This window comes from Microtus pennsylvanicus, chromosome 14 (genome assembly GCF_037038515.1).
Source record: "Microtus pennsylvanicus isolate mMicPen1 chromosome 14, mMicPen1.hap1, whole genome shotgun sequence".
NCBI classification, from domain to species: Eukaryota; Metazoa; Chordata; class Mammalia; order Rodentia; family Cricetidae; genus Microtus; species Microtus pennsylvanicus.
The window spans coordinates 50,224,670-50,238,545 of NC_134592.1; positions in this window are offsets into that span (position 1 = coordinate 50,224,670).

A 13,876-nucleotide genomic window follows, 5' to 3' on the forward strand; every position below is an offset into this window, starting at 1 on the left:
AGATATCATTGTTTTTTACTGCTCCTTTACTTACAACGGTCTGTAACCCCAGTTCTAAAGGACCCACTTCAGACCTCAAAGGGCACCATATACTCATCTGTATACAAACATGCATGATGACAAAATATTCATAATCCTAAAATAAACCAAATAAAAATCCAAGCATATTAAAATGAGCTAAGTCTTTAGGTTAAAACGTAAATAAAATTCTCAACTGAATACACATTTCTCCACATTATAAAAGTTGCTGGTAACTGATATCTTTTTATGTTAAGATGGTGTGTAATATTAACAGTGACGTCTACTTATCAAGACTAGCTCTGGGTTATGGAAGGAAGTGATAGATCCAATTTGTCTTTGGCTTTCAGTTATAATCATTAGAGATAACCTCAACACTACTGATACATGAACTAAGTATTAAGAGAATAAAACATTCAGTGAGACTAAATATCAATGGTGAAGGTACCACTGAATAATCTGAACAAAATTCAAAGCTGATATTATCATTCACCACAGTAAGCAGAAGGTAAGAAGAAGTTAGACATTATCTTGTCTGTCAGATGTCATGTGGTCTGACCTTGGCTGTTTGAGAGACAAGGCTTTCTACAGCAGCATGGATTTTCAGGGAGGTCACAGGGTTCTATCACATACACAGTTGGTCATTCTGATGAGATGATGATACTCCTCACGAAGGCACATTGCATAAGTAATGGATGCATAAAAGGCTTGCCTTTAGAAGGTACACATTGAAAGTAATCAATAGCTTCAGGAAAAGGAGATTACATACCAAAGTTTCCATTTAAAAAAAAAACATTTAAAAACCTTTCATGAGGAGGTACTGAAATAATAGGTCTTTTCTGAACTCATGGGCAGCTATTTTTGTAAGATGTTTTGTTCCTTTTTTTTAATTGAATTTTATTGAGCTCTACATTTTTCTCAGCTCCCTGCCTCTCCCTTCCCTTTAAACCCTCTCCCAAAATCTCCATGCTCCCAATTTACTCAGAAGATCTTGTCTTTTTCTACTTCCCATGTAGATTAGATCTATGTATGTTTCTCTTAGGGTCCTCATTGTTGTCTAAATTCTCTGGGATTGTGATTTGTGGGCTGGTTTTCTTTGCTTTATGTTTAAAAACAGATGTTTTGTTTCTGTGAGAGTCATTTCACATGCTGTATATTTTCTCCATCTTGTTATAGGCAGGATTATATACTAGATTTAAATAGTTTTAGTTTCAATTTGCACATAAACAATATTTTGATTTGTTATTTTAAATTTATTACATGATTTTTTAACCATACTTACTTTTACTATAAAATTTATAGAAAAAGATAGTTTTCTTAAATTTATCAGTCTTCTCTACCTGCATCTTCCTCTGGATTGGTATATTATCTAAAATAATCAATGTACATAGAATCATCAGAGTCTATGGCTTGCATTAGACTTTGCTTTGGGGTATTTTAAACTATTTCTTTTATTTGAGGGAAATATAATTATATCACTTTCTGTTTTCCTTTTCCCTTTTCCCAAACCCCTCTTTGGTTCTTTTCAATTCTAAGGCTTCTTTTTTCATTTATATTAATACAACCTACTCAATCTATACAAGTTTACTTGTATGAATGGCTTCAGGGCTGTCCATTTGTTATTTGATAACCAACTGGTATGCTTTTGCCTGGGGAAGACTATTCCTTATAATCTCAGGATCAAGGAAAGTTTTCTTTGTAACAGATGGAGATCATTACAGAAAGCCCCAACTAATCAAAACAGAGTTAAGGAGCCTCACTCACATAGAGAAATCAGCAATACATCTCCTGCACCTATAGCTTTAGGATCACTGCGGAAGAGAGGGGAAAACTTCTAAAGGTTTGATTCTGATGTGTGTGTGTGTGTGTGATGTATAATATATATTATAAATGTATGTACACAAATGTACCTGACACTATGGTGTCAAGTCAAACAATTTTAATGCCATACCCTGCTCCATCCTACTACAGAGATACTTGCTCAACAATATTCACAGCTGCTCTAATCAAATACACAGAAATTGGAAACCACCTCGATGTTCATCAATGGATGTTTAGATAAAGGAAATGTGGCACGCTTAAACAATGGGATACTGCTCAGCCACTGAAAAATAAAATGAAATTGGCAGGTGAATGAATGGGGCTAGAAAAAATTATCTTGAGCAAAGTATTCCAGAATAAGAACAACAAATATGCTATGTATTTTCTTACATGTTGTTGTTAGCTGTTAAGTCTTTGATTAGCTACAATCCACATAACCAAAGAATGTAGGTATAGAGTAAGAGACCATGGGGAGAGTTGGTTCTCTTTAGGAAACTGAAAAAAGAGAGAGTTATGGATGGATAAGGTAAGGAATGGGAGGATCAAGCAGGGAGAGGAAGGGAAGAGGGATCCAAAGGAGAAATAAGGGATGGACAGCTAAAATTAAAGTTTATTTGAGGTGACAAATATAAACGTAATATAATAGAAACTTCCTAAAATATATACATGTACAAAGGCGATATAAATGAAATTGCCAAATAACTGGGAGACAGAGACCAAGTTTCAGTACTGGGATTGGTTTCCATCTAATCCAGCTATTCACCAATGTTGTTCAATGAGAAACCCCACACAACTCTGGCTATTGTTAAGGTTACTTGTTGCTCTCTATAAACTGAAGGTAAGGTCTTATTTCTGAAAGCAATACCTCCACAACTCATTGAAGAGGGGGAAGTCAAGCTGGTGCCTAATTAAAGCCTTCACCCCTACGAACTTATGTTCAGGTTCTGGAATTTACTATGCAGGATAACAAGGGAGAAACAAAGATACCAAAACAGGTAAAAATATTCATTTGTCTACAATGATTTCTTGCCTACAAGATGCCCTTGTGAAATAGTGGCAGGAAGCTTGAGGGAATAACCAGCTAATATCTGGTTCTATTTATGGCCCCATGCCCAGTTTTAGATTGACAACATAGAACAAACTCAATGATAACTTTGGAGGTTCTTTGTCGCATAATATTTTGTCAGGGAATTCATTTTTAACCATATATGTTCTTTGCATATATTTTAGTCCTTGTGACTTTGTACTTTATGGAATTCCTATATGTACAAACATAAGTGACTCTGTGTTTTTATGTGTTTCTCATGTTCTTTCTTAGGCACTTTTTTCTGTTAGGTTATTTATTTTTTACTTATTTTATATTTTTTAATCTTATTATATTCATTATTTAGATGCTAGTTTGCTTTTTAAGGAGAGAGCGAAAGGTTATGGACTTAGGTTGGAGGATAAGTGGTGAGAATCTCAGAGGAACTGAGAGGAGGGAAACCAAAATATTTTATGAAAAAAAATCCATTTTCAATAAAAGAAAACAAGAGAGGCTGTAGACCTGATTTTTTTCTTCTTGTCTACTTCCTAATGCTGGCAATCACTCTTCTTCATTGTTTTCACTGCTTTTCTTTTCCCTAAGCATCTGCTCTCAATTGCATTTGATTCTTTTCTCACATATGAACATAATTATACCTGCCTTACAAAAATTCAAGATAAATGATTGGGGTATTGTCGATGGCACAAGTACTCATAGATAAGTATTGTAAAAGCTAGGAATGTTATTTAAACAGGGTTATGTCTTCAATTGTTTTCTACCCAGAAGTTTGGGGATGATTATTGTTAATAACCTGGTGACCTTTGCTATGTGTAGGGCCAGGTCACACCCAAAGTGTCCAGAACATTTAGCCTAGACTCTCCCTCTTTAGACTTTTATTTCTACCTTTGTTTCTCAGGCAACAGTACCCACCCTTAAAGGAGATAAATATTACATGTATTTTAGAATCTGCTAAGCTCTAATTTATCTTGGTAAAAGACCACATCAGATCCTAGAACCTTAAGCTATGGAATCGAGCTTCATAGTTGAGGACATGTACTTAGCCAATTTAGATATGGTTACATATTGACTTCTATTGTGCACTTGAGATTTGAATATGTTACTAGGATTTTTTTCATTATTACACTAGATTTAAGCATGCCTGAAATAAACTGAGTTGGGTCAGACTCCAGAAGTTTGAACCAGCACTGGGTAGGTTGTCTGAAATGGATTTCCTGCCTAACTCACTCAAATCATTTTCCTATCTGCAGGTATGCTTTTAGTGACTCCCCACAGTGGATCTTGTGGTAAGAGGGTGTTTGGTGTTATACATATTTTTCCAAGATAATATATTTTTGAATGTTTGATCATTTCACAAAATGTACCCCAATTGTATTCACTTCCCAGTATTCTTAGTTTTGCCCCACCCCTGCCTTGTGACCTATCCCAAAGAAGAGAAAAAATATATGAGTGCAATTTCTGTTGCGCATGTACTCCCTGGAGCCTGGTAAAACTCCCAGGGGCCAGTCCCTTAAAGAAAACCAAATCCTCCCACCCAAACATCTTCAGATGGTATCAACTGTGGAGAGATACACTTTAGGATAATACTCACTTTTTTTAAAGAGTTCTTTTCAATGGCTTTTAGCCTAGACTCTTTCTTTTTGGGGGGAAGTGGAAAGGCACAGAAGCCTTATATGACTCCCAGCTGTGAGGATGCAGTCATCAATACCATTGCAAAAGAAGCTTCATTGCCCTTTGTAGGTAGCAGAGATCATGGCTTCCACATGGTTTCTAAAGACAGCATCTGATGATGGAAGTCACAAAATAATTCCACGCCAGTTCAGAATTATTAACAATAAAAGGGTTATTTATTGAAGGGAAAACTTACAGATCACTGTCCTAGATAACAGTCTTGTGCACGAACAGGAACAGAGTCTAGCAGCCAGAAGCAGGAGCTGGAAGGAAGAGAGAGAGCACACATTTTAAAGCTGCGTTTTACAGTATCAGAGACTATACCTAAGTGAAATGGTATCTTAAAGGCTATTGGCTGAAGGGGCAGAATGTGCTCCCACAGCAAGCATTGGTCAAAGACACATGGCCTCTAGCAGCCAGTCAGACCAAAGACATCAACACAGCCCTCAACCACATTAAAGGACATTGAATATATTAACACAGTACAAAAAGTGGTTGAGATTTTACTATAGAATATATTTTAATTTTTATATTATACCTTTCCAAGGAAGTATATGTGTGTTATTTTAGTCGTTAACTGTTCTCTTAGTCATTAACAAAATCTTCAAACAGATAGTCTGTCACATATAGGTGTATTTCTAAAACTGTGAAATATTTGGCTTCTAGTATGCTGGTTTCTTCTTTTTATTTCAGGTTGATATTTTCTGTTTAACAATGTTACTTTCTTCTGTAAAATATTAAAAAAAATTTGGTTAAATACTAAGTTGTGGTTTCTGTCCCTTTTCAGTCACATTCCTTTTAATTTATTTTATACAAATTTTAGCTCATTGTTCATGTATACTCCAAAAATGACTAAAAGATCAGAAATTCTTATTACTTAGTATTTAGCTGAGATTATGTAGACTATTCATGGGGAATCTCTCCAGTTATCACATATGGAATCCTTGCAATGCTTATTTTTCCATGTACATGAAAAAAGCACATTGATAACTATTTCATTGATAGGTGTCTCCTCCTTCTCTAAGTAATTATTAATCCTTAGACTTTTAAATTATCCATTTGGCTGACTTTTGTGGTGAAAATTTAGAATGACCCCTCTATACTGTATATATTCATTTCCTTGCTTGCTGGTCCCCCACATTTGAAGTTTCTAAGATTGATTAGGTGGCAGAAAGATGCAATATTTAAGATCTAATAAATAAAGATCTTTACCAGCTTTGTGTCCACGAGTATATTCATATGTAGAGCTATTCTAGTGATTCTGACTATTGGATATGGAATGTTAGTCATGACCAAGGTTTTACATCCTAATTATAATTGGCAAAGCAGGAAATTGACTCAATTTTTCTTTAGGTAAAACATAACTTTGAAGCAGAATAGTAAAGAACACTCCTCTTGAGTTACAGAGAGTAAAGGGGAAATTCCCTGACATCTGTTTTAATAAACTGGCCATAACCACTACTCTTATGTGTATTCATGGCAGTAAAATAAAGTTATGTTGACTAATGCACAGATGATCTCTCTTTAGACAAGTGATTTCCTACTGAATATATGAAAAATCAACCATCCTTATAATGAGAATGTAAAATGTGCAATAAATGTATGCTGTGTGACAAATGCTTACATGACTGAATCAAAGGAAAACACAAATTATAAGGATTTAAAATGGAAATAGTAATCCCTTTCTGGCATTCAATATTCTTTCAGAAATTTTATGCTAAGCATCTATAAACATGCAATAGCCGAGAAATGTGAAAAATATTTAATTCTTAACATTAAGCAAAGAATGTCAACAAATCTACATTGGAATCATGCTTTCATTTATGTTTTCTGTTAATGTTAGAAAGACCAGGCTGTGATTATATGTGCAGCAAAATCCTTACAAAATGGAAATAATTAACACTACTCTGTCAATTTCTTTCTAATCATGATGACAAGTTAAAGAGAGCTATTTATTTATTTATTTATTTATTTATTTATTTATTTATTTATTTATTTATTTATTTAAGATTTCTGTCTCCTCCCCGCCACCACCTCCCATTTCCCTCCCTCTCCCCCAATCAACTCCCCCTCCCTCATCAGCCCTAAGAGCAGTCAGGGTTCCCTGCACTGTGGGGAGTCCAAGGACCTCCCACCTCCTTCCAGGTCTAGTAAGGGGAACATCCAAACAGCCTAGGCTCCCACAAAGCCATTACGTGCAGTAGGATCAAAACCCCGGAAGCACATACATTCTAAGAGCATCTTTTGTGTTTTAGGATTGTAACAGGCTCCAAGAGCTCCCCAGACCTGAATTTCAGTTTAGAGTTCAGAGGGAACAGCAAAGCTTTCACATGGTGTTTTCAGTCAGTGTTCTGCAGAGTAACAAAATAACAGGCCCACTGTACGTACATTAGCAGTATATCTAATCCAACAATGGCTGTCTCTGAATGGAAGCTCCAAAGATCTAGTAGTTTCTCAGTCCTTGAGACTGGATATCTCAGTTGGCATTTAATATATACTGGGATCACAAAAAAATCAGGCTTTAATTCTAGTGACAAAATGGTCTTGTTCTCCAGGTAAGACCAAATACGCAAAGATCAAAAGCTTCTAGCAGAAGGCTGGTGACTGATTCTCAGCTTCTCCTCTTCACAGAATTCTCATTGTTTGCCCTTCCGATACTTCCTGTCTGGCTACTGGTCAAGCAGAGTAAAGAGGGCAATCAAGATTTTGCGCTTGACTCTGTTCTTGTCTGTCTAGAATTTTGTTGTAAAACTTTTTTAGGCTTTATATGGAAATTCTTGCCAAACATTTGGACACCATTGGAGATGGAGGATTCTGCCCTGCCCAGTCTATAGCCTTTCAGTTCTAAAGAGATACACAGAGGCTTATATTAATTATAAAATAATTGGCCTATTAGCTCAGATTTATTATTAACTAGCCATTACAGCTTAAATTAACCCATAATTTCTGTTTATGTTTAGTCACATGTCTTGGTACCTTTACTCAGTGAGGCATGCTCATCTTGCTTCCTCTGCTTATGGCTGGTGATTGACTCTCTACCTTTCCTCTTTCCAGCATTTTCTTAGTCTGGTTGTTCCATGTATACTTCCTGCCTGACTACTGGTCGTTCAGTGTTTTATTACACCAATATGACAAATCTTCTTTAATTTTTTTATTATTTATTTATTTAGTTAGTTATTTTTGGGTTTTCCACACATGGTTTCTCTTTGGCTTTGGAGCCTGTCCTGGAACTAGCATTTGTAGACCAGACTGGCCTTGAACTGACAGAGATCTGCCTCTTTCTGCATATCAAGTGCTGGGATTAAAGGCATGTGCCACAAGCTGCCAGCTATGAAAAATCTTTACAGTATACACAGCAATGCAATTATATTATAATCTCTGATATAAGTTATAAAAATTTCAAATAGTTTAAATTTGAATTAGAAGTGTGATAATAGTATCAAGATGTAAATAAAGTTTAGTTCTTTGTATTTTTTCTATTTCCACAAATCCCAATGGCAACATAGAATGCAATCACCTGGAATTCTAACATTTTTATGATTTCCCATAAAAGTAGTAACGTCTTTTGTGTAATTCATCTGATTTTAAGGTTATAGATGAAAAGAGCCATGATTAGCTAGGAACACATTGTAATTATAAAAACTAAGGGTGTTATTAGAGTCCTTTGTTGACTTGATAAATCAATTTTAGAAATATCTTGATGTTTTTGAACACTGAACAACTATAATAATTGCTAAAGTAGATTAATGTTTTAATGTGAATAACCCAAACAACAACACTATGTTTTTAGAAAAGAATAATAAAACAAAGAACTTATTTCCTATTCTGCATGTAAAATAGAAATTAATAGTTTCAAAATTGTGATCAGAAATGGAAAGAATTAAACAATATAGTTAATTTGTGTTATAAGGATTTTACTATATTTGTATGCAAAATATTGTTACAGGACAAGCGGGCTGCTTCCCACTGCCCAGCTCCTGGCCTCCTGACTAGATTAACCCCAGAAATAACCATACAGAAATTGTATTAATTAAATTACTGCCTGGCCCATTTAACCTCTTCTTGGCTAACTCTCACATCCTGATCTAACCCATTTACACCAATCTGTGTATCACCAGGTTGTGGCTTACTGGGAAAGATTCTAACCAGTGTCAGTCTCAGGCAGGAGCTTCATGGAGTCTGCCTGTCTACCCTTCTTCCCAGAATCCTGTTCTGTCTTCCCTGCCCACCTGAGTTCCACCCTATCAACTAAGCCAAGGCAGTTTCTTTGATGACCATTGAAAGCAACACAAATACAGAAGGATCTCTTACACCAAAATATCTCTTATATTCTTGACAAATATATTCATATATTATTTTCATCATCAATTAAATAAGGCATAGCATTGACCATCACCAGTGAATGCTAATACTCAGAGTAATATGACCATTGGCATTTTAGAACTTTGACAGGCTCAGGAAAACAAGTTTGCAAGCATATTAGATTTGAATGTTACGTAGTACCTAACTATAGTTGATCAACCGCATGAGTTTGAGAAACAAAAACATCCTTAAAAACTTATAGGTCATAAATGAGCAGAGGTCGTGTATTTTTTTTGGAAGGCAGAGGTAGGCTCCACAGAAAAACTCTGTTTCAAAACACAAAACAAAATCATTATAGGTCATAATACCAAATATTATAAAATTAGTTACCACGAGTGAGGAAGTTTTAGTTATAACAACCAATTACAAATCTATTTAAATCCTAATTTCATAGCTTTACTTTAAAACTTGATCAGAAGAAGGTGGAATGCATTTGAATTCTTTGTTACTGTTTGAAGTTAACTTTTTACTTTGTGGTAAGTATAAAGTCATATGCATTTGCAAGAATGGCATAGATTCAGTGATCTTTATCTAAGTTATTCTGTGTGATGGGTGATATTGGTCTTTAACTATACTACACTGTCAACGTCTAGTGCATTGGGGTCCCTAGGTAAGGGTCTCGTGCAAATCAGGACACAGGGGATGCAGAGTGTGAACAACTGCATAACAAGCTTTATTTTGTATGGCTTTTTATACAGACTAAAAAGCATTACTTCAACTCTGAAACCCCCCGTTACTCACCTACATGATCATGAGAAACTCTTGCCTCTCCTTGCAAGAAACAATGCCTCAAAATAACAGTAATAAAAATGAAAAGAAGTACATAGAAACAGGGCAATATGTACACAGAAGCAAAGCACTCCTTTGTAACTGGTAGAGTGTGAGAACTGAGCTCAAAGGCCACTTCCCTATCCAAGGGACAGATTCTGACAGAACGTTTGAAAAATGGGCAGAGAAAGTTTGCTATCATCTATGCTTGGTTTGCCAAGCAACTGCTTCCCAGGTTCGTCTCATCTGTCCCAGGAGGAGCCTATGCTCTAAGCCAGTTTTGTGTCTCCACACTCTATCTAGAACATCTGAAGCATCTGGGCACATCAGTGAAGAGTTTTGGGGATTACATCATTTGAGATGGAAAGATATATTCTGATTCTGGACCATTTGAGGTCAGAAATTATATCCTAAATTTAGCCCACAATTTTTGGTAGTAGCTTACATCAGGGACATGAAAGAACAAAGCTTTTGTTTTTTGGCCTGCTTGCCCTCATTTTTTTTTCTGGCAACTTCACCAATCCTGTTGCCGAGTTATTCTTGCACTGGTATTAGAACTTCTTCCAGATTCCAATTGTAGACTTTAAACCACAAGCTCCAGGAATTTCATGGAACTCCAGTAATAGATTCGAACTTTCTGAAAAGTTCCACTTGACTTAATGGATCATTGGTTTTTCTAATTAAGACACCTATATTGTTGGCCTACTTGGACCACAGCTTGCATGCCACCCTAATAAATATCATAGAATGAATATATATCTATGTATTTATACATAGATATAGACATACATATAGATTGATAGATGATATATAGATAAACATATATAGAGATATATTCTGCTAGAATATATGCTATAATTGTATATACTAGCTATCTATATGAATATATATGTATTAGATATATGTAAATTCTATCATTTCTGCTTTTTTAGAAAACCTGGCTCATATATGCATTGTGGATAACTTACAAGCCTGTAAGGCAGTAGTCCATAAATTTAAGGATCTTGTCAAAATAGTGGCATTTGCATTACTAACCCAATTGTTATAGGAGTCTTTTGTTACCACAGTTACCTTTCTCCCTCTTCTTACCAAGACCCTGGTGAGCCACTGGTCTGTTTTCCATGTCTGTAATTGTGTGACCTCAAGAATGCTATAGATTGCAGTATCAGTGTGTGGAAGTAGAGGTTACCTTTTTCTTCACTCAGCATGTCTCTGAAAAAATTCTTTGCCTATCAATGGGTCCTTAGTACCACTCATATCAATGTTAAAATTTGATTGACTATTCAGTTTCTGAGGGTGTTTATTATTGTTTCTGATTAAATATTCTACTATAAATGCAAAGCTACTAGGAATATATTGTATTTCTTAAGAATGAATAAAAAGGTATTTGGTATTGTCAATACTCAGAATTTCAATTTTGGTGTCTTATCTAAAAGTTCATTAAGTCGCTCAAAATCAAGTTAACTTCTTTTATTACACATTGTGCATTTTGATTTCATAGATATTGCACAATAGTGCCTTTAGATTCAAAATGAATTTTGAGTATTTCTGAAAGATACAAAGCATATATCCCTGTTGATATACTTAATTTATATTGATTAAGTTTATGTGGATGTCTGGTTGTTATAGTCTCATCTGTTGCAATGATTACACATTATTCACTGAATTTTCTTTGCTCTTTCAAAAATAGCAAGTCGACTTTATTAACAACTGTTTCCAGTTTGCTGATTGGGTGTAATAGGAGTGTGTAAGTGATGGGGATCTGTTATCAATTCAGTAAGGATTGAACATCCGCATATTTACTTTCCTGTTTCATTCTTTAGTATTGAATTGAGGACTACAACTTTCTATTATTCCCAGAAAATTTGGAATACACTTTTAGTATTCACTGGAACATATTACATATTTTTTCTGACATTCAACACTTTTTGTAGAGCATGTCGGATAAAATATATTCTCTAATAATATGGAAGCCTTTAATAAATTCATGTAAAATATCTGAATTCATAAAAGAGTTTTTATTTCTTCAAAATATTCCTCAAAAGTCATACATGTGATATATGTAAGGATTGGTCTTGTTTATATGATAGCTTTTTGTTAGTGTCAAGATGTTTATTGTTAATAAATAATTTTAGGAGTATAATTACACTGCAGTTTGTAATCATTCTCAGCTGATGATAGGGGATGGTTGTAGATTAGGTTTAGCAATTCTCCATAGACAATACGTGTGATAAAATAATAGAAATAATTGCTATTTTCTTTACAATCTGTTGTTTTTAACTATACATTTTTATGCATTTGTGTGTGATATATTCAGGGTATATGTATGGGCATCTGTGCAGACCCCACAGGTTGATGTTGAGTATCTCCCTCTATCAATCTCTACATTATTACTATGTATTGAGAAAGTGTCTCTCACTGAACCTGGAGTTCATCCATTTGGCTAGAATGTCAGGCCAATGAGGCTCAGGAATTTATCTGGTTGCATTCCCTAATGGCTGAAATTACAGGATAAAACAAAGGAACCCTGCTTTTACATAAATGCTGTGCTTCCAAATTTTGTCCTTCTCCTTGATTAGTACTTTGTCAACTGTATGCTTTTAGCTCTTAGTTTATTTATTATTAAAGCTATTACTTATAATAAGTAAGCAGGGTGAGATTACATATGAAATCATTTATTTTCTTCTCCATATGTTTCATCAGAGAAAAAAATTGAGATTTTTGCCATTAAAAATAATGTTACTTAAAAAAAATGTTAGTTGTCTTCTTTATTCAAATACCTTTCTTTTCAAATTGTGGATGTTCTACTCAGCCACCAATTTTTTACTCTTAGGTATTTTCTTGAGAGTAGTTATTTAATGACACTAGGTAATAGATCTACATTCCTCTAAATATTTCCAAATATCACATTGCATTTTATGTTTAATATAACTAAATGTGAACTATGTCAACCTTCAGACTTAGACTTGTGTGGTATAAGAACAACAAGCATCCATTTGTAACCGTATGCAAAGCTACACACACCCATACACACACCTTTGTCACTGCTACACACACACACACATTGCGACTGCATATTTTTCTTTTGCTTTAGTTTCTACATTCATGAAATGATAATATGTTATGTTTCTTTTTTTAATTTTTTTATTGATAAAAGGAGAATAAAGAAAAGAAAAAAAAACAAATTTCCACCTCCTCCCAGCCTCCCATTTCCCTCCCCCTCCTCCCACTCTTCTCCCCCTCCTCCCACTCTTCTCCCCCTCCTCGCACCCCTCTCCCCTTCCCCCCACTCCTCTCCACCTCCCTCTCCAGTCCAAAGAGCAGTCAGGGTTCCCTGCCCTGTGGTAAGTCCTAGGTCCTCCCCCCTCCGTCCATATCTAGGAAGGTGAACATCCAGACTGGCTAGGCTCCCACCAAGCCAGCACATGAAGTAGGATCAAAACCGCATGCCATTGTCCTTGGTGTCACATCAGCCCTCATTGTTCGCCATGTTCCGAGAGTCCAGTTTTATCCCATGCTTTTTTGGTAACAGTCCAGCTGGCCTTGGTGAGCTCCCAGTAGATCAGTTCCACTGTCTCAGTGGGTGGGTCCACCCCTCGTGGTCCCGACATCTTTGCTCATGTTCTCCCTCCTTCTGCTCCTCATTGGGACCTTGGGAGCTCAGTCCAGTGCTCCAGTGTGGGTCTCTGTCTCTATCTCCATCCATCGCCAGATGAAAGTTCTAGGATGATATGCAAGATATTCGTCGGTATTGCACTAGGGTAGGGTCATTTCAGGTTCCCTATCCTCAGCTGCCCAAGGAACTAACTGGGGACCTCAGCTTGGGCACCTGGGAGCCCCTCTAGGGTCAAGTCTCTTGCCCACCCTAAAGTGGCTCCCTTAACTAAGAATTGTGGTTCCGTGCTCCCCTATCCAACCTTCCTTTATCCCGATCCTCCTGTTTCCCCAAGTCCCCCCTCCTTCCCTTCTACCTTTTCTCTCCCCATCTCCCCTTACCCCCATCCCACCCCACCCCCAAGATCCCACTTTTCTCCCCGGCAATTTTGTCTACTTCCCTTATCCAAGAGGATAACTATACGTTTTTCCTTGTGTTCACCTTCTTACTTTGCTTCCTTAGGATCACCAATTGCAGACTCCGTGACCCCTATTTATGGCTAGAAACGAATTATGAGTGAGTACATCCCATGTTCATCT